At 44.0% G+C, this 24,819-nt stretch overlaps 1 long non-coding RNA gene across 2 annotated transcripts in view; it reads left to right on the top strand.

Annotated features, from left to right (window-relative positions):
* LOC122462365 overlaps nucleotides 1-24,819 on the top strand; it is a 101,126-nt gene that overhangs the window by 55,918 nt on the left and 20,389 nt on the right. For both annotated transcript variants that reach the window (XR_006284868.1, XR_006284867.1), the window contains exons 2-3: nucleotides 18,105-18,267; nucleotides 18,886-18,932. This is a non-coding gene — a long non-coding RNA (uncharacterized LOC122462365). The remainder of the gene's footprint in view (nucleotides 1-18,104; nucleotides 18,268-18,885; nucleotides 18,933-24,819) is intronic.

Below are 24,819 nucleotides of genomic sequence, written 5' to 3'. Positions count from 1 at the left end.
TCCTAGCACCAGGGGAAGGCATAGGGACTGCTGAGCTGGCAGCGTGTCACAGAAGAATCCCACTGTACCTGAGTGGTCCTCCAGCGGGTTGAGATTTACAGCCGGAATCTGCCGATGGTGCGGCACTGAGTATCCCCAGCACAACAGAGGATCTGACCCTTTGTGTCCAAGCTGTTGTTACACACAGCGCGCAACTGGCAGGACTGCCTCAGAGTCCATCAGATTAAAAAACCTGCAACTGGATCACCTGCATCATCATTTATCTAGCAGCAGAAAATGATTATCATGGTACATTACATTGACATTAGCTCTTAATCATCCTTTTATCTCATTAAATGTCTGGCTATTGCTGTATGTATTCCGGTGTGACCCCAGAGCAGAGAAGCTGTAAAATGTCTGAGCTTTGTGATGATACCCAAGAATAGAGAAAAGACCCTGATTTGCAACTACACCGAGCAAAAGAATCATGTCAGTCATGTGCATAGCACAGTCTATGTGGAAAAACAAGACAATCGGACAGGATTAGAAGATGCCTTGAGCTATTGCATGAGTCATCCACATTTTGTTTGTATTTAAGTCCTTCAGGGCTTTGGTTCGCCAGTACACGGTGTGTATATATATATATTTAATTTATTGTGCATGTCATCTAATACTAAACATTTGAGTTATGATATGGCTGAGCTGAGGAAACTGAGATGGCTCCAGAGATAAATCAATGGAACAAACCTTTGAAACTGAAATTTATTTCTCGATAGTTGTATGGCTGGGCACGGGAGATTTACTGGGCTTTGACCTCAGCAGCCTCAAGCAATTATTCCAGTATTTAAGTATAGGAAAACGCTACATTCACTCCGACAGCAGAAAGATGAAGACAGCGCCAATTTGGCAAGTACCGTGAAATATATCTCTTGAGTTTAGTAAGGCTTTGACACCGTTGCACATGACATTCTCATAAGCAAACTAGAGAAATGTGGTCTAGATGAAATTACTCATGAGGTAGTAGACTGTATCCAAAAATAGTTATCAATGGTTCACTGGCAAAATCGGAGGGCATATCAGATGGGGTCCTGCAGAAGTCAGTCCTGGGTCCCGTATTGATCAATCTTTTCATGAATGACCTGGATAATGAAGTGGAAGTGTTTGCTTATAAAATCCCCAACTGACACCAAGCTGGGTGGGGTTACAGGCAGTTTGGAGGACAGGGTTAAAATTCAAAACAACCTTGACAAATTGGAGAATTGGCCTGAATTCAACAAGATCAAAGTGCAAACTACTTCACGTAGTCCCCATTTTGCCTTTGGTAGTTCTGCTGAAAGGATCTGGAGGTTATAGGGGATCACAAATTTAACATGAGTCAATGATATGATGCAATTGTGAAAAAGGCTAATATCATTCTGGGGTGTATTAATAGGATGTAATTCAACCTCGGCAGGGGTGCAGCCTCAGCTGGAGCACTATATCCAGTTCTGGGTGCCACACTTTAGGAGAGATGTGGATAAATTGATAAAAGGGTTGGAAAACATGACCTATGAGGAAAGGTTAAAAACTGGCCATGTTTAGTCTTGAGCAAAGAAGACTGAGGGGGGAAGCTGATAACAATCTTCAGATATGTTAAGGGCAGTGATCAATTGTTCCCCATGTCCACTGAATGTAGCACAAGACATAATGGGCTTAATCTGCAGCAAGGCAGATCTAGGTTACATACTAGGAAAAACTTTCTAACTATAAGGAAATAGGCTCCCAAGGTAGGTTCTCAAATCCCCATCATTGGAGGTTTTTAAGAACAGGTTAGACAAACACCGGTCCAGGATGGTCTGGGTTTACTTGGTCCTGTCTCATCGCAGCGGGCTGGATTTGACGACCTCTTGGGGTCCCTTCCAGCTCTACATTTCTATGATTCTGTGATAAGTAATAGCGATGTAGAGCTTGGGACAGGAACATTCTTCCAGAGGCTGGTCAAGATAACTGTACATGACCAGTTTGTACATATGCAGCATTACACAGTTGACACCATAAGCTGGATTCTGCTGGATCTCTTTGCAACCATACAAGGGTGATAGGGAGGTAGATGGGGAGAGGTGGATGCTAACCACCCAAAGGATTCCAGAGCCATTGTGCCAGCATAGTACAGGATCGTTCAGGGCAGCATGCTGGGTACTCACCTTCCTGCTGCTTTATAAAGAATCAGTGTTCCCCCCCCAGGCACCCCCTCTGCCCCACATCTGTGTGGAGCAGCTGTCAGTAAGGATGTGGGGTGTTGCCGAGGGGCCGAAGTTCATCCTCCATTTTGGAAAGTGGGGCTCTGGCTCTGGTCAACACCAGGCTCTGGCTGTGGTTGTGCTTGCGTTAGGTGGAGTATAAATGAAAATAATGTGTTAAATACAAACCCTCTGTGCCTTAATGAGGAGACCAACACAGCCCGTCCTGCCAACCATAACTGATGGTAGTTAGACAGGTAGTTAGATGGCTACATCCCTAAGCCATCAGCCCATCCCACTTGCAGCTGTGATGGACTGGGCAGGGTAGTATCTGGTCCCCTCTCACCTAGCACACTTCTAGTGCTGCCTTTCTAGTGCCGGGGGGAAGGCTCCCTGCATCCCTTTCTCCCTACCCAACATATTAGTGCCACATGGAATAAATCCCAGTATCATCAAATTTCATATTGTACATTATATTATTAACCTTTTCCCAACATTATACCATAGCATGAGTATCACAATTTCAGAGTGCAATCATGAAACAAAAGCACACAGAAACACACACCCCAGCATTAATGATTCATAATTCTACTGCTGAACTTATTTCTAGTACAGTTAGTTCTCTAGCAACCTCCATCAAGAGGGAAATGCGCATCATACATTTTCTATTCCGTATGGCTTACTTTCATGGCAGGCCCCTCCCAGCTGACATGTCAATGCACACCTATAGATGATAGTCTCGTTTTCACTGAGCTATGGGTTGACATATTCATGTAACCCAGAACTGGGGCCCACAAGACTCGCTCTGTTGGTGGTACATAAGTCCAGGTCTTCAATTTCATTCTCCACTGCACAATTAGATGAGTGGACGAAATAGTGCACTTCGTTATTCATACAGCAACAGTGTAATTGGGCCAACTTCTTCTCTGTTGCCCTGGTGAAATTTCAGTATAAAAATCAATGGTGTTACTCAGAGTTACACTGATGTAACGGAGCAGATTCTGGCCTGGAGGCTCCAATATGTCAAACTGAGCTGAGTTAAGTCATCCTTGGAAGGAGACAAGCTGTCAGCTAGGTGTGCAAGCCGACAGAGGACTGCTTTTAAGGCCATGTTCAGACAGGACCCAATCCCAACCCTTTAAAGGAGTCTAATTTTCTAATAACTGTGTGGGTCCTGTTCCTGGGGTTCTTTGAACAGCCGAAGTGGTGACACCAAGAACAGGTGTAAGAGGGACTGAAGAGGTGATGGGCAGTGTTTAAACTGAAGTGGAAGATGGGAAGGATTTATTGTCCTGGGAGAAGAGCTCATTCATCACCCCTCTGGGGTGGCCTGAGTCTCCTCACACCCTGGTGTAAATCAGGAATCTCTCTACTGAAGCCATAGGCATTGCACTGGTGGATGTGAATAACCTGATGTGAGATTAAAACTAGCTTGGCTCTGTCTACATGTGGTGAAATCATACCTCTGATTGCCATGTACATATACCCTCAGTGTCAGTGGAAAAATACTCTTTCACAGTCAGTCTCCCTTGTCAAAATGTAATGCACAACGGTGACCAATAGATGGGGCAAGGTGGCTGTAAATAAATGTGCTAATCAGCACAGAGCGGTAAGGGCAGTACACCGGTAAAGTGCCGCTGGTGTTACGTCAGTGAAATACAATATAAAATCCTATTACTGCCCATGCTTGTATTTACAGAGATCCCCTATGTCGTTACGTTTCATACAATAAATTTTTACTTTGCATTGATACAAGGTAGCGCCCTTTTTTGTCCAATGATCTCATAGCATTTTACAGATATTAATTAATTAAGCCCATACCATCCCCATGAGTTTGGTGGTCTCCCCTTTTTACTGATGGTGATTGGAGGCCTGGAGATTCAGTGAAGGCCCCAAGGTCATTCAATAAGTCTGTGGCAGAGAAGTGACTGGAAGGCAAATCTCTTGTCTCACTGTTCTAGAATTTAACCACAAGATCATTCTTCCTCTTCCTTCATTAACATTAAAATGAAGAAGTTAATCCTTGGAAATATGTCCAGTGGCTTGTGTCACAGATCCTAGCAATCCACTAGGACTGCTATAAGGGGAATCCAAACCTCTTCTGCTCTAGATCCCTAGGTGTTCCAGGCCCCTGTAGCCTGAATGGAGGCAGTGCCCTAATCTTGGGGTCCCCAAGCACACTCTCTGGGTGCAGACCTCCTATCTGGCATCCCCCTCTGAATGTTGGAACCTGCTGTCCAGCCACCTAGCCCCTCTGCATGCAACACTGACCTTTCTTCTTCCCAGGTAATTAAACACACTCTCTCCCAGAACTCCACCCCAAAGGTATAAAGCTTCTGGTCACAGTTTATCTCTTCCAGGACCACATAGTAGTTGTAAAGCAGTCAGCGCACACACTTCTCACAGTCTAACACCTTTATGCTCTTTTATACTTAATCAATAAAGCACAGGAGAGTATAGATCATATGCAACAGTAGATGCCACGCTCATCCCTTTCTATCTCACCCCTTCCTTGGGAATCCTTAGGAAGTCAGGACCATCAGTGTCCTCTGCATGCGGACTATCACATGGTGCCTGGTCTCTCCCTCATGGACGGAAGAAAATGACTCCTGAACAGACCAGCTTCTGCTCTTTTAAAACCTCCAGCCCCATGCATCAGGCGTCATGCCCTTGTCAGCTTTCCCACATGTGCACAAACTCCTGCCAGGTGACTGTTGCTAAGGTGGCTTCCCTCGGGCTAATCCAGTTCCCCTGGGTTGGGAGCCCGTCCTTTTTGTAGAGCAATTACATTCAATAGTCAAAGCACTGAACTGCAACAACTCTCCTGTTATGTTTGCCACCACCCTCTGAAACCTCAAGCCAACACAAAAGCAAACAGACAGACCAGAGAGAAGGCAAAAGGCTGCACATTCAGAATGGAGTTTGCAACCTGATATAGATACACAGGATTCACAATCTCACTCAGCATTCAGAAGTCCTACAGAAGTATCCCTAGATCATCACAGCTTGGAGAGAAGGAGAGAAGAACCCAGTTCTACTGATCCTTGAAGGACAAGAGCATGGAAGGGTGGGGGAGATGAGTTGCTGGATGTGGTGAGACCATGCCACCAGGATGCAAGGATGGGCTGGTGGCCAGTGGCTCATCACTACTTATTAAAAGGACAAAGAGTGGAAATTATGTGTAATGCCTTTATACCAGTTTTGGACGGTCAAGGAAATTCATGAAAATCCAGAGTTTTTCTTCCTATGAACCCCAAATATATCCAGAGTTTTCTGAAGTATATTGATTTTACCAAACTGAAATCTTTGAGGAGAAAAACTTCATCTCTGTGACTACAAATTACATTTCTTATTTCATTTCCACTAGTCTGATGTTTCTGTTCAAGAACGCAGCCTAAAGTTTTTGTCCAGTTATGCTGCAGAAGAATATGAGGTTTCAAGAAAAAAAAATTGATCTGGGGAATTCAAAACAAAAACAAAAAAGCTCCCTTCCACGTAAATCAACCTGCCTTGTGTAGAGTGACTTACAATTATTGAAGAAGTCAAAAGATCATGGACATTGGTGCAAGCAGGGAGCAATTTAAAAAGACGACGGTTCTCATTTCATTCGGAAGGCAATGTGAGGTCTCACAGGAGAACGGTGAAAATTCAGGACAGTATTTTGGATATTTGCATTGCCAGTATTCTTAATAGAGGCCACGCTTAATTCTTGAAGCATTTTTTTTCTGAATCACCCTACACCGCACAGGCTGCCCAGGTGCAGAAGCTCCGTTTGTTTTATAATTCTAAGAGGGTTTTTCCTTTTAACATTTCATAACCAAAAGTACATCAGCAACACAATAGTTTCTGCCTTTCACCAAATGTCATGTTGCCTGAGCCTTTTATTTCTGTATTTAAAAGTTCACCAGAGCAAAATCTGGTATATTTTGACTTTTTTCCCCCCCTCCAAACATTTCTGCACTACCAAAATTAGCAACTGAAATTAGCAACTGACCAGACCAGAACCCCTACTCTGAACAAAGTAAAGGCATTCTCCACGTTTTCCAGTTGGATTCTATGTCTATAACAGACCAACCAAACCCATGGAGCCAGACAATGTTGAGATTTTGGATTCTGGATCTCAGTTTTGCACTTAGGTACCATTTCTATAGTCAGAACCCTACTTAGTTTCCTGAGGCAATGCAAATGTTGCATTTATAATCTATTGACTGAGAGTCAAGGGAGTAAGTACAAGTTTTATCTGTGCCCTTCCCACCCTGAGACTAGATTACTGGGCCAACGCCTTAAACTCATCTGGGTATTGTAGTTAGTGCAGCATGGTTAACACCAGATTGAGCAATGTTACCCACAGAGAACATATTATACTGGGTGCTTCAAGCGTAGCACTGTCAGCTGATTTCCTGGGTCGTTTATGTTGATTTTGTCCTGTAAAACACTAAGGATCTGATTCACTGCCCACTGAAGCAGGCTAAATGGTTTGGGTCCTGGCAATTTGTCAGATACATCTCTGTTTATGTAACATCTGTAGGCCATCTAAGTCCTGTGGGAGACCAGTGGTGACAAGGCATTCTTGCTGTGGACCCCTTAGCTGCTAGACTTGCTTTCTGCCTTGGCTTGCCAGACCAGCATTGGTGGCCTTCAGAAGCAGGCTTCAAAAGCCACATGTTCTGCCAGGCTTTTCCTGAGCTGGCTGGGGGAGATGTTTGGGTGTATCTGAGACTTGGGGCTAGAGTTTGGAGGCACTCCATTTTGGGCTAGGAAGAAAATGTTCTAAATATTATGGGGCAGATCCTCAGCTGCTGTAAATCAGCACAGTTCCGTGGAGTACATCAGCTCAGTTCTCTGATGTCAGTGGTGTAAATCCAGGAGCAGCGCCAGTTCATCAGTGGAGCTATTTTGATTTACACCAGAGTGGGATCTGTCCCCCTGCCCTTTGTTTTAAATTGGCTTGTGGTGGGTGTTTTAAGGAGATCGTGTAATGCATACTGGGGCTGTATCTGCCCTTCAAGAAAGGTCATTAGCATTTTGATTTGTTTGGATAATTGCATGTTTTTATGCTGTGAAAGTGCCCACAGCGCTGGTTGATAGGCGGAGTTAAAAACTGTATTAAACAATTACACAACCACTATAACAGAGCAGATGTGCTGCTATGGTTATGAGTCAGCTGGCATTTCCATTATAAAAATCTTATTCTGAGGACTGACTAGCCCAACCCATTCCAAAATACATCTTGGCTGAAGGGTGCAAGTTACCCATTCAGGGGCTTCTCCATGTTACAATCTCTTCGTCGCTTGTTAGTTTGGCATTTGAACATCCAAAATAGTTTCTATCCAGATTCAGACACTTTTAAAAATCAACTTCTAGATAAAAACAATTTAAATGACAATAAATGTAGCTAATCACTGATGTGGGCAAGTCATTTTTGTTGTTAAAAAAATATGTTCTCTTTTGATGTCATGGAGACAGGATGAATTTAGTAGAGGGAATTACTTCATTGGAAAGGGGCAGGTGAGTAGGCCTGCTCCATCCAGCCTTTTCATCTCTGCCAATCTGGCTCTATGCAAGTCAACCAAAATCTTACACCTGTGATAAGCCCTTGTCCTGATAGCTAAATTCCCAAACTCATAGTTCTGAATGACAGTAGATAGGAGCTTCCTCTTAGAGACCCTCTGATGAGGGGGAAGAGGCCCCATCACCACTCTGATCTTTGGGGGCAGGAGCTGTCCAGTCACCATGTTAGTTGCTGGGGGAAGGCACTTCTAGTCTCCGTTCCCTAGTTAACAAGAGAAACCCCTGCCCCTTTACAGGACGGGGTCAGCAGTGATGTTTCTCTTGTCCATGCCCAAGTCATTTTTGGGTTTCAGCCCAACGTTAGAGGTGAGGCCAGTAGGGGCCATGAAGTGTGTTTAAGCCCAAGGAGCTGTAAGATCTCATATGGACCACTCAGCCCTAGCAGGAGAGACAGGGATGAACCAAGTGTAAGGTGACAGGAGGAAGTTCTTCCTCTGGCAGCTCTCTGTATCTATCGTGTACCCATTAGTGTGGTACTTCAGTCACCTTAGATGGAGATAGCATGACATGCTTAATTATTGATATTTTCAAAAGCAATTCCTATATGCTGAAATATGTCTAAATCTATCAATGAAAATCTACAGTAGCAGACGTAGCAGACCCACCAGGGCAGCCTGGGTGACTACACAATGTGAACGGGACAATGCAGAAGTGGATAGGTATATGGTCGTTGTTGGTTGATAACAAAAGGACTATGGATTTCTAAAAAGCCAACCACTAACCAACAAGAGAGTGCAGGAAGAGAGTGGGAGTGGGGTGGACAAAGCAGCAACTAAGAGCACACTGATGTTTTTTGGGGAAAAAGTTTATAGGAACAAGAGGCCCAGGTTTAGAAGAGAGCTATAACATGAGGAAATGAGAGAGCCCAGAGAGTGTGCCATGTCCCACAATGTTTTCTTTAGCCTTTTTAGCCCAGATCCTCAAAGCTATTTAGGCACCATTGATTTCAAAAGAAGTTAGTTGCCTAAAAACTTTTGAGGATCTGGCCCTTTGTATTTTCATTGAGAGCTCTTTGCCATTGGATCCTGGTCCATGACTAGGGCTTGTAGGTGCTATGGTAACACAAATAAATAAATAATTTCATCATTTTTGTCACAGCAAATCTCTGATTTTCCCAGCCAGGATGTTACTTAACTGTTCACCAGAGGACAGAGATACGGGCACATGCACCTTCTGAGAAACAAAATTCCCAAAAGAGGAAAACAGTCTTTTTCCTCCTCCCTATCCAATGTGAAAGCCGGGGGGGGGGGGGGGGCGGAAATTGTGCTTCATCCTCTATTACTCTTTTTCTTTTAAAAAAAGGCCCATGTTTAAATAATCACTGAGCACCAGAGGTTTAATGTTTCACCATACATAGGGCCCTACTAAAATTCACGGTCCATTTTGGTCAATTGGATTTTAAAAATCATAAATTTCATGATTTCAGCTCTTTAAATCTGAAATTTCATGGTGTTTAGTTGTAGGGGTCCTGACCCAAACAGCAAGGTTATTGTAGGGGGAATTGTGGTGCTGCTACCCTCACTTCTGCACTGCTGCTGGTGGCTGCCTTCAGAGCTGGGTGGCGGGAGAGCGGCGGCTGCTGGCCAGGAGCCCAGCTCTGAAGGCAGCGCCCTGCCAGCAGCAGTGCAGAAGTAAGGGCGGCCTGGTAAGGTATTGCCACCCTTACTTCTGCGCTGCTGCTGGCAGGGCGCTGCCTTCAGAGCTGGGCTCCCGGCCAGCAGCCGCCGCTCTCCAGCCACCCAGGCTATGCAGAAGTAAGGGTGGCAATACTGCAACCCCCCAAAAATAACCTTGCAACCCCCCTGCAGGACCCCCCGTTTGAGAAACACTGGTCTCCCCTGTGAAATCTTTATAGTATAGGGTAAAAGCACACAGAAGATCAGATTTCACAGGGGGAGACCAGATTTCACAGTCTGTGATGCGTTTTTCATGGCCATGAATTTGTTAGGGCCTTAACCATACATCACTAACAGCTCTGTAGTGAGGTTCTGCCTCACTGGAACTGCCTGGTACTGCCAGGTTAACTCATCATATGCTACAATAATACACTAAAAAATTCAAACAGCCCGTACATGCGTGTGGGTTTCCACTTTAGCTTTAAAATAACGCAGAAACTTCCATTTGCCTTCTATCATAATTTACGTCCCTCCTTTCTTCCCCTCCTCATTTTCATGTGATGGACGTCCAGAAGCAGGCCCTCCACTAAAATTAAGTGACTTCAGACTGTGCTCTTAAAGACTTCTTAAATAAGAGCTTCTGCAAATGATTTTCTCTATTCAGCAGGGAAATACAGGATGATCCAGCATTTAAGCCCCAGCTGGGCCTCTCTCAGAGTACATAAGGAAACTCACTAGCTTTTAACAGAGTCAATGTCCTGATGACTTACTTAATTATTTAGGTGCTGTGCCCAGATCTATCCCTTTAGCTCTTTGTATGGTGCAATGGTTTCTGTTGGTAAGCTTGGCTCTGATTGGTGCCTGTCTTATTTAAAAAAAGAAAAGGAGTACTTGTGGCACCTTAGAGACTAACAAATTTATTACAGCATAAGCTTTCATGAGCTACAGATCACTTCATCAGATGCATGAACTGAGCTGTAGCTCACGAAAGCTTATGCTCCAATAAATTGGTTAGTCTCTAAGGTGCCACAAGTACTCCTTTCCAGACTAACACGGCTGCTACTCTGAAACCTGTCTTATTTAAATCACTTTCAGTTGCTTGTCAGTTGGGAATTAGAAGTCCATATTGATTCATGTTTTGTTGCTTCACAGTATCTGATCCCTTGAAGAGTATATTTTTTCCTCTGCTGTAAATGAAGTTTATTCTTCAGACACAGATGCTCTATATGTATCTTTCCACTCTCTGTTAGCAGTTTTATATTTTCTCAGGGCCCATACAGTAGCCAAATGGGTACTGATGGGCCATGTGGTTTATTTCACTCAGAGGTTAGTGTGTTTTGGAACTTCATCTTCACCACATACCAAAGAATGCTTTACATCTAGTGGTTGTCCAACTGAGGTATATGTACCCCTACGGGTACGTGAGCTGTCATAATGGTGGACAACACATTTTTATTTAGTAAGACTTGGCAATCTAATCATAGGCATATGATGACCCTATTTCAGATGGGGTATGCAGTAGATTACATTATTTGGAAAGGGGTATACAGCCTAAAAAGTTTGAAAACCACTGCTCTACATCAAGTGGATTGCTCACTTTCTTAGTAGAGAATTTGGACTGGAGAAGAAGGGAATTGTTTGTCAGGCTCTGTGATTTATATTTTATAACCCAATTAGTGAGACCACATTACTTTCATCGAGGTGTAAACACTGCTACTTGATATTTTTCAGACTCTTCTTTTTGCGATATCAACCCTTGCAAAAGCAGAGCACAGGGCATTATACCTTCTGTTTTAACTCAGCATCACAGCAGCTGATCTCCTTATACTGTTGAAAATATTTGAGAGCACAGTATGTGTGTGGATACTGATGTGCTAAAAGAAAGATGTGTTCCTCTCCATGGTTGCTCCAAAGAGGGGAAGTAATTTGAAATAAAAGATTTTTGAATAACTGAGCATCACTGAGACAACATATCTGATACTGAATTAACAAGAGTCTATTGGCAAGGTTCCCTATCACTGAAAATAGAAGCTAATTAAGCAGCAGCCTCTTCTACGGATGGGTTCTGGTTATGAGACAATGGATAACAACATGAGTTAGAGACTACAGAACACAATGCCATTAAGATTCATTATTCCCCAGTGCAGCCTGCAACAAAGGGGACTGTTACTATCAGAACACTCTATTAAGAAGAATCACTCATTGTGGCCAACGGATAGGCCATGGGCACTGCTGAATGAAGTCAATACAATCCTAAAATTAAGTTCCTTGTAGGACATGATGGGAACACAGACCTAAATACTGCCCTTCAGTCACACTCCTGCAATTCTTTCGAATTCAGCCTGGCTTGTGAAGAAAGGAAAATTCAATCAAATTTCCCCTTCTGCGACAGTGGTGCAGATCTATTAACAGTTATCTATTTACCTCTACATACAATTTAGCTGAGGAGCAGGAGGCAAGGAAGGGAAACAGGTTTATTTCAGCACTCAGCTGCTTTGATTCTTTTCCAAATGTTTGCCCTCAGATTTCCTGGCACTTGCTGTATCAACCAACAGCTTAAGCCTGGAGTTTTTACCTTACGCCTAGTAATTAGTTTAACAACCTCCAAGCCACAGACGACTTTCCTGAAAATCTCACAGCAACCCAGAAACTATTGCCATCATTAAGTACAGGTCTGTCGTCTTTGCTCACAAATGACTGCTCAATATGAAAAAAAAATTCCAGAAGTGAAACAATGAAGCAGTGAAGAAGTTAATGGACGTGCCTATGGGAGAATGTCTAACCAATTAACCAAAAGCTTGAGGAATTCTTCTACAGAATGCTAGAGATGGAGGGAAAAAATAATTACTATGGAAAAACATGTAACCTAAAGTCTAAATTTTGCACTTATTTACACCACTGTAAATCCTAAATAACTCCACAGATGTTGGGAGTTATTCCAGTTTTACAGTGGTGTAACTGAGGCCTGGTCTACACCTGAAGTTTAGGTCAGCCTAGCTATTGTCTGACGGCTGTGAAAAATTTCACACTCTGTGTGATATAATTAGATCAACCCCACTGTAAACTTGATGGAAGAATTCTTCCATCGACCTAGCTAGCACCTCTCTAGGGGGTGGATTTACTACAGGGATACAAAAACCCCTTCCATACTGTATTGTCTACACTACAGTGTCTTGGCTGCAGCTTTGCCTCCATAGCACTTGTACTGTATACATATGCTGAGAGATGGATTGGGCCCCTCGTCCTATGGATTTCAAGTTAAACTTTGACTTGGCTGAAAAATCAGTGAGCTCAGTGAGAATCAATAAAGGGATTAGACATTTTCTACACACATTCATTCCCTGCTTTCTTATTCTTTACCCCCAGTTAAAAAAAACAATCCCACAATACATACAATTATTATTATTAATCATCTTTATTACAGTTGTGCCTAAGGGCCAATCAAAAATAGGGCCCCACTGTGCTACAAACACAGAACAACAAACAGTCCCATTCCCAGGGCAGGGGGAAGGGACAGAACACACCAACAGAGTGAACAATGGGTGGCAGCAAATAGCAGCTTATTCTATCATTTTGGGTGGCGGGGGAGAGGGGGGGTGTGGAGAGGTTACTTACGAGGAGATCAGTTAAATGGAAAGAAAAGGGAAAGAAAGGGGGGGTGAGGGCCAGGGCAGGGGAGAAGAGGAGCAGGTGTGAAGTGAAGCAGAGGTCAAGTGACTTGGGGAGGGGGGCAGGGAGTAGAAGCACACAGCCAATCAGCGCAGGGCAGGGGACGTCCAGTCAAAACTGTGGAAAGTTCTCTGACTGGTCACAGCTCCCTGCTTTGGCTGCTTCTGCTCCTACCACCTGGACTCTCTGGCTGACTCCTCTCTGCAGCATCCCCCCGCAAGGCCACAAGAGGGTGGGGAGGGAAAGCACCACCTGGATACATCCTAGTGCTCCCAGAGAGTGGGGTGGGTCTCCCCCTGAGCATCTCTGCATCCAAGGAGTACTGGGGAAAGAGGTGGAGGCCCCCCATCATGCCCCCGCTCCCTGCCATAATGCAGCAGTCCCTGCTTTGGTGGCTTCTGCTCCTATTGACTGAAGTCAAAGCCATGCCAATTCTTCCCCAAGCTCATGTGCTTCTGTGTCATTTCCCCATCCCCTACCCTTCGTCTGTCCATCTTTTAGACTGGAAGCCCTTCAGAGCAGGGACTGTCACTTTCCGTGTCTGTCCAGTGCCTGGCACAATGGGGCCCCAATCCCCCTTGAGTCATTGGGTGCCACCATAATATGCATATTTACTGCTAATAATAATTTATTGGGTTAAAATTAGAATCTGCAGTTACGCTAATTCTAAGAGCTACATGGTATGCCTCCTGCTGAAGAACAAAAGGTGATCACTAGCTGAGGAGAGGGAATCATTTCATCCATGCTGGAGTCCTGCACAGTTAAGTGCATGGTGGAGGTTTTATGCCTCCCTGTGAAGCTTCCAGGAAACAGGAGACTACTCCAGATGGACCATTGATCCGTGTGGCTACATCAACCCCGCTGGCTTTATGTGGAAAACCTCACTGTTGTGGGCCTCCACGACAGAGCCTGCAGAGGATAGTGACGGGAGGGCTGACTGAAACACTGGAATAACGTGTCTCCTCACGCATGATTGTTCCGTTAGGCACGGCTAGGCTTGTCCCACTCAGATCGGCAGTTGCTGAGAACATCCTTTATTATTTGTTCAGTGTGGAGGCCTTGCACTTAGAAAAGCCAAGAGAAATGGGGAAAACATATCATTGAGGCTAAAGTCCTCATAGACTCTGATGGTTGGCTGGGTATTGTAGCTTAAAAAGTAAATAGGGAGAAATTTGGGGATCATTTAGAGTGAGATCATAGGTCCGTTTTTATATATTGTCCATACATATGAATTATGTATAGGGCCACTCAGTTCACAGACATTCTAGCGACTATGCTCTGCCTCTTTCTGGCCAATTCCCTGTTGCTGTGGGGGGCACCACTGACTGAGAATAGGCAAACCCAGCTATTCCTGCAGCACGCCAAGAGAGCATCTGCAAGCTTGCAGTTCCTCCATGGGTTGCCTCAGAGGAGACCATGTCATTCTGCTGCTTTTCAGGGCTGTGAGCCTTACACAGTCGGGAGCAGGATTTTCCCCGTATTCGGCAGCTGGCAAAGTATTGGTTTATGATGGATCAATAGCACTGTTCCCTCTTGACTTGAAGATACATTTGACTGTTGTATGGCACATATGTTTGGACCATTAAATCACCCCCTAGAATCCCCCTCCCCCCTAAATTACTGATGCTGCAAATGTGCTCTGGGCAACGGCTTTGGTGAACTTTGCCCCTCTGCTAGAGGCAGTCTAGAATGCTGCTGCACTGGACGAATTCAATGAGAGGGGATTTACTTGTGGTTTCCAGGGCTTGACATGAGGTGCATGGGTTACATAATGCTCCGCTCAAATTGCTCTTTTGGCTTTTCTTTGAGGCTGCGTAGTGTAGCAATAAAAATAAAGTAACAAAGTTAAAATAAGCTGTTGTGAGACTAAAGCAGTTAAGGCCAGATGTGTTTTAAGTGGTAAATAAGAGGCCCACCAAAAGGGAAGTAAAAATAGCACAGAGAGGCACTCAAAGATTTTTGTGTTTCCATCGCATCTGCTGCAATAACACAAGTGCATGTTCCAACCATACGTTTTCATTGCATGGGTTCTCAGTGCAGGAATAAAACTGATGCTAGTTTTGAAAGGGAGAAACAGCCTGATCCAAAGCCAATTAAATTCTTGTTTGTATGGTAGTAGTTCCTAGAGGCCCCTAGAGGCTGGGATCTTACTGTGCTAGCTGCTGTATAAACACAGAGTAAGAGACAGTCCCTACCCCAAAGACCTGACCATCTAAATAAATGAGACAGATGGGAAGAGAAACAGAGAGGTGAAGAGACTTGCCCAAGGTCACACACAAGTTCAGTGGCAGAGCTAGGAATAAAACCCAAGTTTGCTGACTCTCAGTCCAGTGCCCTGTCCACTATAAGAACATAAGAGCGGCCATACTGGGTCAGACCAAAGGTCCATCTAGCCCAGTATCCTGTCTTCCGACAGGGGCCAATGCCAGTTGCCCCAGAGGGAATGAACACCATCCCTGCCCATCCTTGCTAATAGCCACTGATGGACTTATCCTCCATGGATTTATGTAGATCTTTTTTGAACCCTGTTATAGTCTTGGCCTTCACAACATCCTCTGGCAAGAAGTTCCACAGACTGTGCGTTGTGTGAAGAAATACTTCCTTTTGTTTGTTTTAAACCAGCTGCCTATTCATTTCATTTGGTGACCCCTAGTTCTTGTGTTATGAGAAGGAGTAAATTTATTTACTTCCTTATTTACTTTCTCCACACCAGTCATGATTTTATAGACCTCAATCATATCCCCCCTTAGTCATCTCTTTTCCAAGCTGAAAAGTCCCAGTCTTATTAATCTCTCTTCATACGGAAGCTGTTCCATACCCCTACTCCGATAAGTCTTTCCATTTACTTTAATGGGCTTTTGGATCAGGCCGGTAATGAGAAAACTACTCAATGGTACAAGTTGCATAGGGCCAGGTACTAAGCTAGGTGAGAATAGTGACTGTGTGTACAGTAACAGAGGAGGTAGTGCTCATTCTTGACCATGGCATTGGGATCTTCTGGGTTTGTTGGTCAATATCCAGTGTATATATTTGCAAGAAATCGGTGATTTTGAAAATTTCTCTCAATCATGGCATTCTTTTTGGTATGCAAATACTTCCAGGTTGAGTTCCCCAGGGCACAGACAGTGAGCACACACACAGGGACACACTCACTGTTCACCTGTGTGCATACACACACTGCACGAGGACTAAAACAGATTAATATATTCAGTTCTTCAGCTCCTAAGCCAGCCACATCTCTTACCCTGCCGTCCCTGCTCTTTTTCAGGAAGCATCTTCCCGATCCTTCCCCAACAGGTACTAGGGACAGTCAGTCTTGGCATGTTCTAGGCCCTGGGGCACAGACACATTCTGACTCAGACCTTTGAATTTCCATTGTCTGCACTTTACCACTCTCCCAGAACAGAAGACACCACAATGCCCGCTCACTTGCCCACTAACTTCTTCACTCCCACTGGAGCCCATGTGTGTAGTCTCATTTATAAATTAAGACATGCTGCCGGGGTGCCAACTCTTATGGCAACCCAGAGTTGTCTAATGAATGACAGAGAACCGTACGTCTGTGTAGCTGTGGATCAAGTGCAATGAATATTATCACAAGACCTACCCCCAGGAACACAAATGAATTCTGTTATGAATTATTCTGTGGGAGTCAAAGGGGAGATGATTTTCTTTGGCTTCCCTCCCCCTGCCCCCCACTGCCACTTGTGTTACCTGCTATAATTTGCATGTGTGTTAACATCCCATTGCTCCAAGCCTGGAACAGCTTTCCATGTCTCATCCTCCAAGGGCCCTCAAGAACCCACAAACGAGGCCTAGTCCATCGGTGCCTTGGTGACTGTCACAAAAGTACATTTAAAAGGGGAAAAAAAACAATCTCTGCAATAATCCAGGTGGTAACGCTGTGCATGGGGCGAAATGAGGAGAACATAGAGCAGGAAGGCGGCACTGAAGTTCTGTAGGAGCCATCTCGGAAGACCATCCTCAAGCTGTGAGCAATGGCAAAGGAAACAGCAGTAGTGTGCTGAGTGGGCTTGCCAGGATCAGGCCACAGATCTGTCCCTTTTCCTTGTGGCGCATAGCTCACCCCTGAGGAGCATTGAAGCAGTGTGATCTAGTAGATGGGGCACTGGATTGGGTCTTGAGCGGCCTGGATTTTATTCCCTCCCGTTGTCCTGCCCTGTGACCCTGGGTGAGTCACTTCCTCTCTCTTTCCCCTTCCACCCTTTGTCGGTCTTGTCTGTGTGTGCAACAAGCTCTTTGGGACAGGGATAGAGTCAGGCTCTTACTATGTATATGTACAGCACGGGGTGCTAAGCTGGGCTGAAGCACGTTCTAGGTGCTGCTCTTCTACAAATAATTATTAAAGAGTCCAGTCTGAACAGACTGCAATGGGCTCACTGATCTGAGGGGAAAGAGGAAGGATAACTTAAGAGATGTCACCCAAATCAGTGTTCACAGTGACCATGAGTCATGTAGGCAGCTCTTTGGGGCTCCTTTTCTTGCAGAGTCCCTGCTCCAGTTCCAAACCCCAGTCTCCCTCCAGAGAGTTAGGCCTGATGGTCCCGCCATACTTCCTTTCCCTCTCTCTTGTGCCTCACTATTTTTTGCAGTTGAGCTACTTGCAAGACAGATACTAACACTAGAAAGGAGTTGTTTGGTTTCTAGGAAGAACACGCAGCCAGTCCTGGAGCAATCTAACCATAAGGCTCTGATCTGACAATGTTACTGAGGATTTGAGAGCAGAGATAGAGGCTCACGCCATGCAATCCAGATCCAGATCCAGACTGTTTGTGGCTGTTTGGCTCTGATATTTTGATTTGTGCTGATTGCTCGTTTGTGCCGATTGTTTGTGTTGTGTTGTGCTTGGTTGTGCTGATTGGTCATTGACCTAGATGAGCAACCCAACATTTACATGAAGGAGAAAAACGCTGTACAGAAACAGAAAAGGAGTATTTGTGGCACCTTAGAGACTAACAAATTTATTTGAGCATAAGCTTTCGTGAGCTACAGCTCACTACAAGCCCTCCTTTTCTTTTTGTGGATACAGACTAACACGGCTGCTGCTCTACGGAAACGTCGCCCGCAGCCCTACAAAGACTTATGCACAGGTGTCGCTTTTCTCCTGGGAGTAAACCCATCAACTCCAATGGGATTCCTTCCATTCCGTGAAGTCACACATTTGTAGAAACCATTGCAGGAGCAGGTTCTTGGTGAGTATTGAACAAGAGTGTTATGTGCAGCCACCCAGGAAAAGGGGTGGTGATGGTGATCTTTTAAAGAAAACTTCATTGTCTGGAAGGTGAAATCCAGATAATCGGCTTGGGTGAAAGGGATTATTGAGGCACTATGTTTGCTGCGTCTAAACCTGGGGATCAAGAGGACCACAAAAGTAATCCTTGTTTCTTCATAAGGATGAATCATTTGATGGTTCTAAATGAACCACAGGAAATTCTTTCCACTAAACTGCAATAAAAAAGAAATTGACACCAGCATTTCCATTTTGCTAAGGATAAAAGGGAAACTATTGTTAATATGCCTCAAAACAGGGGTACAGAGAGTTCGGCAAATTGGGGGAGGGGGGACAGAAGGAATCCTCTTTTAAAATACTGACACTATAAATTCACTGTTTTTCAATCATCTGGTACTTCTCGAGTCTCAAAAGTTGGTGGCAACCTAGGAGAAATAAACAGTAAAGGTAAGTCAAACATCATGAATTTTGTGGCATTTGAGACCAAATGTACACATTGTGGCTAATGTTTGGAATCCAAGATGGTGAATTAACAAGGGTTTCTCTTCTCCCTCATATGCACACGCTAACCCTGTGGAAGGCAGCGAGAAGGCCCACAACTCCATGAGTGCGCGCACGTGCAAATACGTAAGTAAAGAACCTATCATCGGTGCTCAGAGTAGGCAAATGCTATTCCTGAATTCTCCTAAATGTGACAGGTCCATGCTCCGAATTCTGAGATCCATATGTACCCATACTATTCAAATCTGGTTCTTGGACAGCAAATATTTTGGCTTCATTTATGTCCAGGCCCGTAGTCCTAATTAATTTAAAATATGTTATAAAACTGAAACATATATGGAAAGGTACCTGAGACCTGAAAAGGTAAAAAGAGAATAATTTCCTAAATAGTAAACATTTTTTAAAAATCCTTCTTAAACTATTTATAGGAACCTTTGTTTCTTATCATATTTATGCAGAAAGCAAATTGTAAGTGTGTGTACATATATAAAGACTCCCTCCCACACAAGAAATACATCTCTGAGGATTCATAACCATCAGTAAGGCCTTGTGCTGTAGTGCATTGACCCGTTGCTTCCAGTCCCTGCTAAGTATGTGAATAACAGTCTGAACAGAATGTTTTTTCTGTAAATTGATTGCACTGGAAATAGCTTTTCTTGCTGCAGATCCTCATAGATGAGCAGGAGTGAAGGGGGAGAAAGGGGAAGAAAAATCAAATTCCATGTTGTGGGAGCCAACACATTCTGGAGATTTACAAATGACCTTGACACTCTGCAGTTGTCCTAGGCACTGGATGTTGCTCAAGTCTCTCTCTCCCAGTAGGGTAAAGCTAGGGAAATCCAGGGACTAAATTCAGTGCCGTAGGTCAGCGAAGGGAAGGAAATTGTCTGAATTAAACAAGACCATTTAGTCTTCGCTGATCTTTGACACTGATACTTTCCTTTTGGAAACAGAGCCTCTTTTTGCAGGTGACACCCACACATCCCCTTTCGTTACCGCCGATGACAATAGCAGCGATAAACCACTGGAGCTCATGCTGCTTCACTTAATCTTTATGTGTCATCGTCACCGTACGAAGCCACAACAATGGGAAAACAAAGCTGTTTGCTGCTGCTCGTTTCTAACTGACATTTCCCCACAGACCGTGTGTTTTGTGTAACCTAGGGACTCTTTGAACTTATTTTTGTGACTGCTCTGTCTGCGTCTTTCACAGTAGGTAGTTCAGAAGCACAGTTCTCTATTTATATTCTGTCCTCATTTTGCCTCTCTGCCTTCATGACTTAAAGTCAGGCTACAGAATTACAACAGAAAGTCATTAATTAAAAAATCATTTTAAAAAGGAAGAGTCTGGTAAAAATGAAACCAAAAAAACCCATTTCATTCAGTAAGAAGAAAGGGCAGAAATAAACTTGCCTCCAAAAATATGGCATGTTTATTTTAAGTATGCATATGTGTGTTTGTAAGCAAAAATAACCCGTTCAGGAGATATCCCTCCACATTTTTAGAGGTATTTAGGTGTCTGCCGCTGCAGATAGGTGTCCAGTGGGATTTTCAAAAGTGCCTACTCTCCTAACTGCTATTAAAAACAACTAAAAGTTCGATGCCGAGGCACTTCTGAAAATCCAGTGAGGCACCTATCTGCATCTTCAGATGTTTAAATATAAACATAAAACTCCAGAGCTTCCCTTCCAAAGGCCTCGCTTTAATAGACAACACTCACTTGACCTGAAGCTCAGGATAACTGATTTGCCCAGCTGCTTGAGACCAGCTTTATAGTTCTTTGGCTGAAACCAAAAGAGGTGGAGCTAATCAGCTCCCTCCACCTCTTCAGGAGGTGTTTCCCACAGGGTTGGGGTTTTTAAACTTTTCTATACATCTTATTTTTGTTTGCTTGCTTGTTTTCGCTGTTAAAAGCAATTTGCTGTCTTGGCCTCACCTCACCGGAAGGAAGGGGCTGGTGACACCTGCCACCCTGGGAAGACAAAGACAACAGGCAAAGCGAAGAAAACAACACACAACCAAACTCAGTGCACCTTCCCCTGCCTCAGGGGGAAACTGCCATGCTACATACCTACCACACAGGGTGCTGAGGAGGGCTCTCATTTGAAATCAGCAGTAGTCCCAAGCCCACATAGGTGATCTAAGATGACTACCACCACCAAGTACAGTTGGTTTCTCATGGGTGTATAGGAGCCCCATAAGGGTAAAATGTACTCCTTGAGGTAAGAAGGTTTCTCTCTTTTTTTGTAGCATAGTGGCTGGAGAAAGAAAGAACAGCCTGCCTTATAGTGCGCACCTTACAGTTGATTTGTTCTTCTCTGTCCCCTGAAGGATTGTTATAAGGTTTCAGTTCCATGTTTTTTAAGATTAGGATACCTTTCTGCATTAACCCTTTACTAGCTCTCCCCTGCCCATTGGTCTCTCTCATCCCCAGTGGTGGATTGCATAAAAACATAGGCTGGACTCAAACAACGTCAGCTAGAAAAAACTATTTCTCCCCTTCCTAGCTATCCAAATTAGTATCTTCATAATTTTTTTTTTTTTGGCATTACTTCAGCATGCTGCTAATGAGGAAAGAGCAAACAGGGTAAACGCTCCCAAAGTCAACATTCTGCCCTGGAATTCAGCCCATGTCTCTGTCCACCGGGAGTGGATGAACTGCTCAAGTAAAGACAGAAACTTCCTCTCTGCAGCCAATTTTCATGTGTCTGGGGAAGGCTGAGAAGCCCAGGAGCAGTTCAGCTGAATTTCAACAACTTACCTTATCACTTTCATGAGCAAAAATTCAGCTCTGAGTCTGACCACTGGGGCTGGAGATTAATGTAGCCCAAAGGTTGTCATGGACAGCAAGCACCGTAGAAGCACTAGTTTATTTTGACTCACAACAGGGAGAGCTAATTTAATGGGGCGCTGGCAAGGCCTGTTGGACTTAAATTTAGACCTGTTATCTTTCTTTTCCTTGGCAAGCTGGGCAGAGTACAGTGCCTCATCCCCTGCACTGAACCCTCCATTTTTGTTAGCCAGCAAATTAATGATATTCACAACAGCCCCATCAGAGAGAGGAATGGTTCAGTGTGTATTCATTCACCTAGCTGCTGGCTTCATCAAAGGTGGGTTAGCAAGCTGACAGAATGGGGATGTATCCCAGGTGCCGCTCTTGTTATGAAACGCTCATATCTCCTTCAGAATGGGGATTGTTATTAATATCTGAGCTGCATTTTCAGTTATGCATCAAACCCGCTGTCTGAAAGCATCCTAGGCCTCCTGTCATATTCCAGACATCCCCTGCTTTATACGTGGGTAGGTTAGCGTATGTCTAATTAGATACAAAAATCACATAAAAAGAACTTTTATTCAGACTGTAAAGTTAGGGAAGTGCCAGATTTACAGCTGTCCATGCAGTCTTCACTCTGCCCCGTTGTGCACCCATCCTGTGCCATACACTGAGTGAGCAGGTGTCCTGTGGAAAAAAGAGCATGTGATCATGTAATTAAAGACTGTATCATAATCATACACACAAGGGGGCAGGATGAAGGGTGCCAGGCAACTGTAAACTTGGCATTTCCTAAATTTCAGTTCTTGACTCTGCGACTGTAAATGTTCTTTAAGGTATTTTTAATATTATTTCCTAGGGCTTTGCTATTTTAAAGGAAAAGTTCAAAGAACTTCTATTTGTTCTGCCTATAACGTTGAGCTCAATCTGTGAACTTCTACAAGCTGTTGTACTGTTGCAGGTTGTTTGTTTGGCTCCTTGTTTTTGTATTATGGTATCATCCAGAGGCCGCATTGTGCAGGGGGCCGTACAAACGTAATGCCACTCCTACCCAGAAGCATATGCAATGTTGTCCTTGGTTATGAAATGTACGTGAAAAAGCAGCTTGTGTAAGTGTTCCAACCTATGAGAATGTATCAGCCTGATCCAAAATAGGTTTTTTTAGAAACAAAAAGCCAAGCAGGAAAAAGCCACATGATGATATAATAACTAGAAAACCAGCTGTCTTTGAAAACTGTCAGCCACTTCAATGGTCAAATAAAACAAATAAGACTAACTTGATTCCTCACCCCTCCCCCAGTACTGAGCTATTAGTTGTAGGCTTATGAACTCTGGAAGGAGAGCTATGTTTCATCTTTCATTTTAAAAAATGTACGAAGAATTAGTGCCCAGATCTTGGAATGCATGTAAAAATATGAACGACACCATTAGGCTTTTTTATCCCTCTGATAATGGGTTTACATGAAATTGGCAGCCTCCTAATACCTCATCAATCAAATTGGCCACATCAGACTATCCATGCGCCCTTCAGGCTGGAATAACAACACACTATAATGTGATGCTCTCGCACAAAGTTCCTAACTGTGAAAATCAATCCACTTGCATCCAGATAAGCCGTTTTCAGAGTTTCCTTCCCTTTGTAACTCCCAGACTCTAAATAAGGCTTGCACGTTGCTCTTCTGTATTGTTTTCCAAACTCATTTCTAGTCACTGGCAGAGAAGAAGAATAGCCTACTAGTGTACTTCCTACCATAGTCTGCTTTCTGGGTATAGTGAGTAACAATCACACCTCTATCAGTGATTCATCTTGAATAAACTTTTTCCAGTAGCGCAGCAAAAAACCTTGCAAAAGTGGAAAGATTTGATCTTTAGCTTTGAAGTAGATTTGTGCGTGTTTCCTCATACTCCACTTTCTTACTGACATTTGTCAATAACAAACTTGCTACTCACAGGTCGGATAGCTCCAGCTGCAGGGACTAATCTCTACAGACTTAACAATTTTGCAGTGATCCAAAACCTATAGTATGTACGAATTGAAAGGTAAACAAATGAAAGGCAACAAGAGAAGCCATGCAGAGTGTGTGGCTGCCGGGGATCAGTAGTTTAGGGAGACTCAAAATCTGAAAGGATGCAGCGTAGCCGAGGGATGGGGTAGGGGAACCTGAATTTTTCAAACCTAAAACAAATGCATCTCAAACTTCTGCAAGGCTTCAGTCTTCAAAGGCTACCTGGAACCTAAAACTGGAGAGAACCATGGCACACAGCTATCTTTGCCACGAAACCAATGACATATCAGTGGCTTATACAGAAAAACATAAAACGGGACTTTCAGTTTGCTGGAAAAGGTTAGCAGGTTGGGTGGGCACTTGAACTACAGAGCTTTGCATAGCAATTAATGAAAGTAAAAGAGCCAGTACATTAAATAAATTAGGCAGAGACTAAATGATTTAGCCAACATGTGAAGATAGTGTTGACAGTCCTAGAAGAAACAACAGAAATTCTGGAGCATTTGTTAATGGTGAAGAATATCGGGATTCTTGGGATTCAAATGGTTAGAGAAGATCTGGACCTTTTGACTTGGCAATCCAGACAATCCCCATTCTGAAGGTTCAGGGTACCTATGGAGATACCACGAGTCATCTCATCACAGTAGTATAATAAAGAGAGAATCCTTAGAACAGCAAAAACCAAGAAAGATATTTCACTGATTTCTGATAGGGTTTCCATAGGTGAGTGGGTTGAGGGAGCAGGCAAGGAGCCTTCCTCCCATTCCCTGTGTCCGCCTATGGGTAGAAATGACAATTTCAGCCCCTGTGTTCATTAACATTGAAATCCAAGTTCCAGAGGGGTGTTCTTGGGGGGGCAGGGGGGGACTAGTGAAATTGCAGTCTAGCTCGCTGGCGTACGTGATTGAATTTCAACCTCTCTGCAGGGCAGATGACGCTGTTCCCACTGGCCTGTTATCCAGTCCTGGGCAGCATAGCAGGGAGCATTCTCTTTTTGCCTCACACTTCAGCCAGCTGACTTGCTGAATGTAGGGCCAGTAGAAGCAATGGCTGCCCTGGCATGCTGCACACTGAGTTAAGCCAGCGAGTAGCTGGAATCCGTTAGGAGTACATATAAACCAGGGGATACTAGTCACTATTCACAAAGCCAGTCTGTGGGCTTAACGTGCCCACTTCTCCAGATACAGTAGCCCTTTAGTGCCCTGCACATCACCAGTGGTCGATAAAACTGGTA

The sequence above is a fragment of the Chelonia mydas genome, chromosome 11 (assembly GCF_015237465.2).
Source record: "Chelonia mydas isolate rCheMyd1 chromosome 11, rCheMyd1.pri.v2, whole genome shotgun sequence".
Classification (NCBI taxonomy): domain Eukaryota; kingdom Metazoa; phylum Chordata; order Testudines; family Cheloniidae; genus Chelonia; species Chelonia mydas.
The sequence above is the reverse complement of the archived record's forward strand: the minus strand, read 5'-3'. Positions and strand labels throughout refer to the sequence as shown.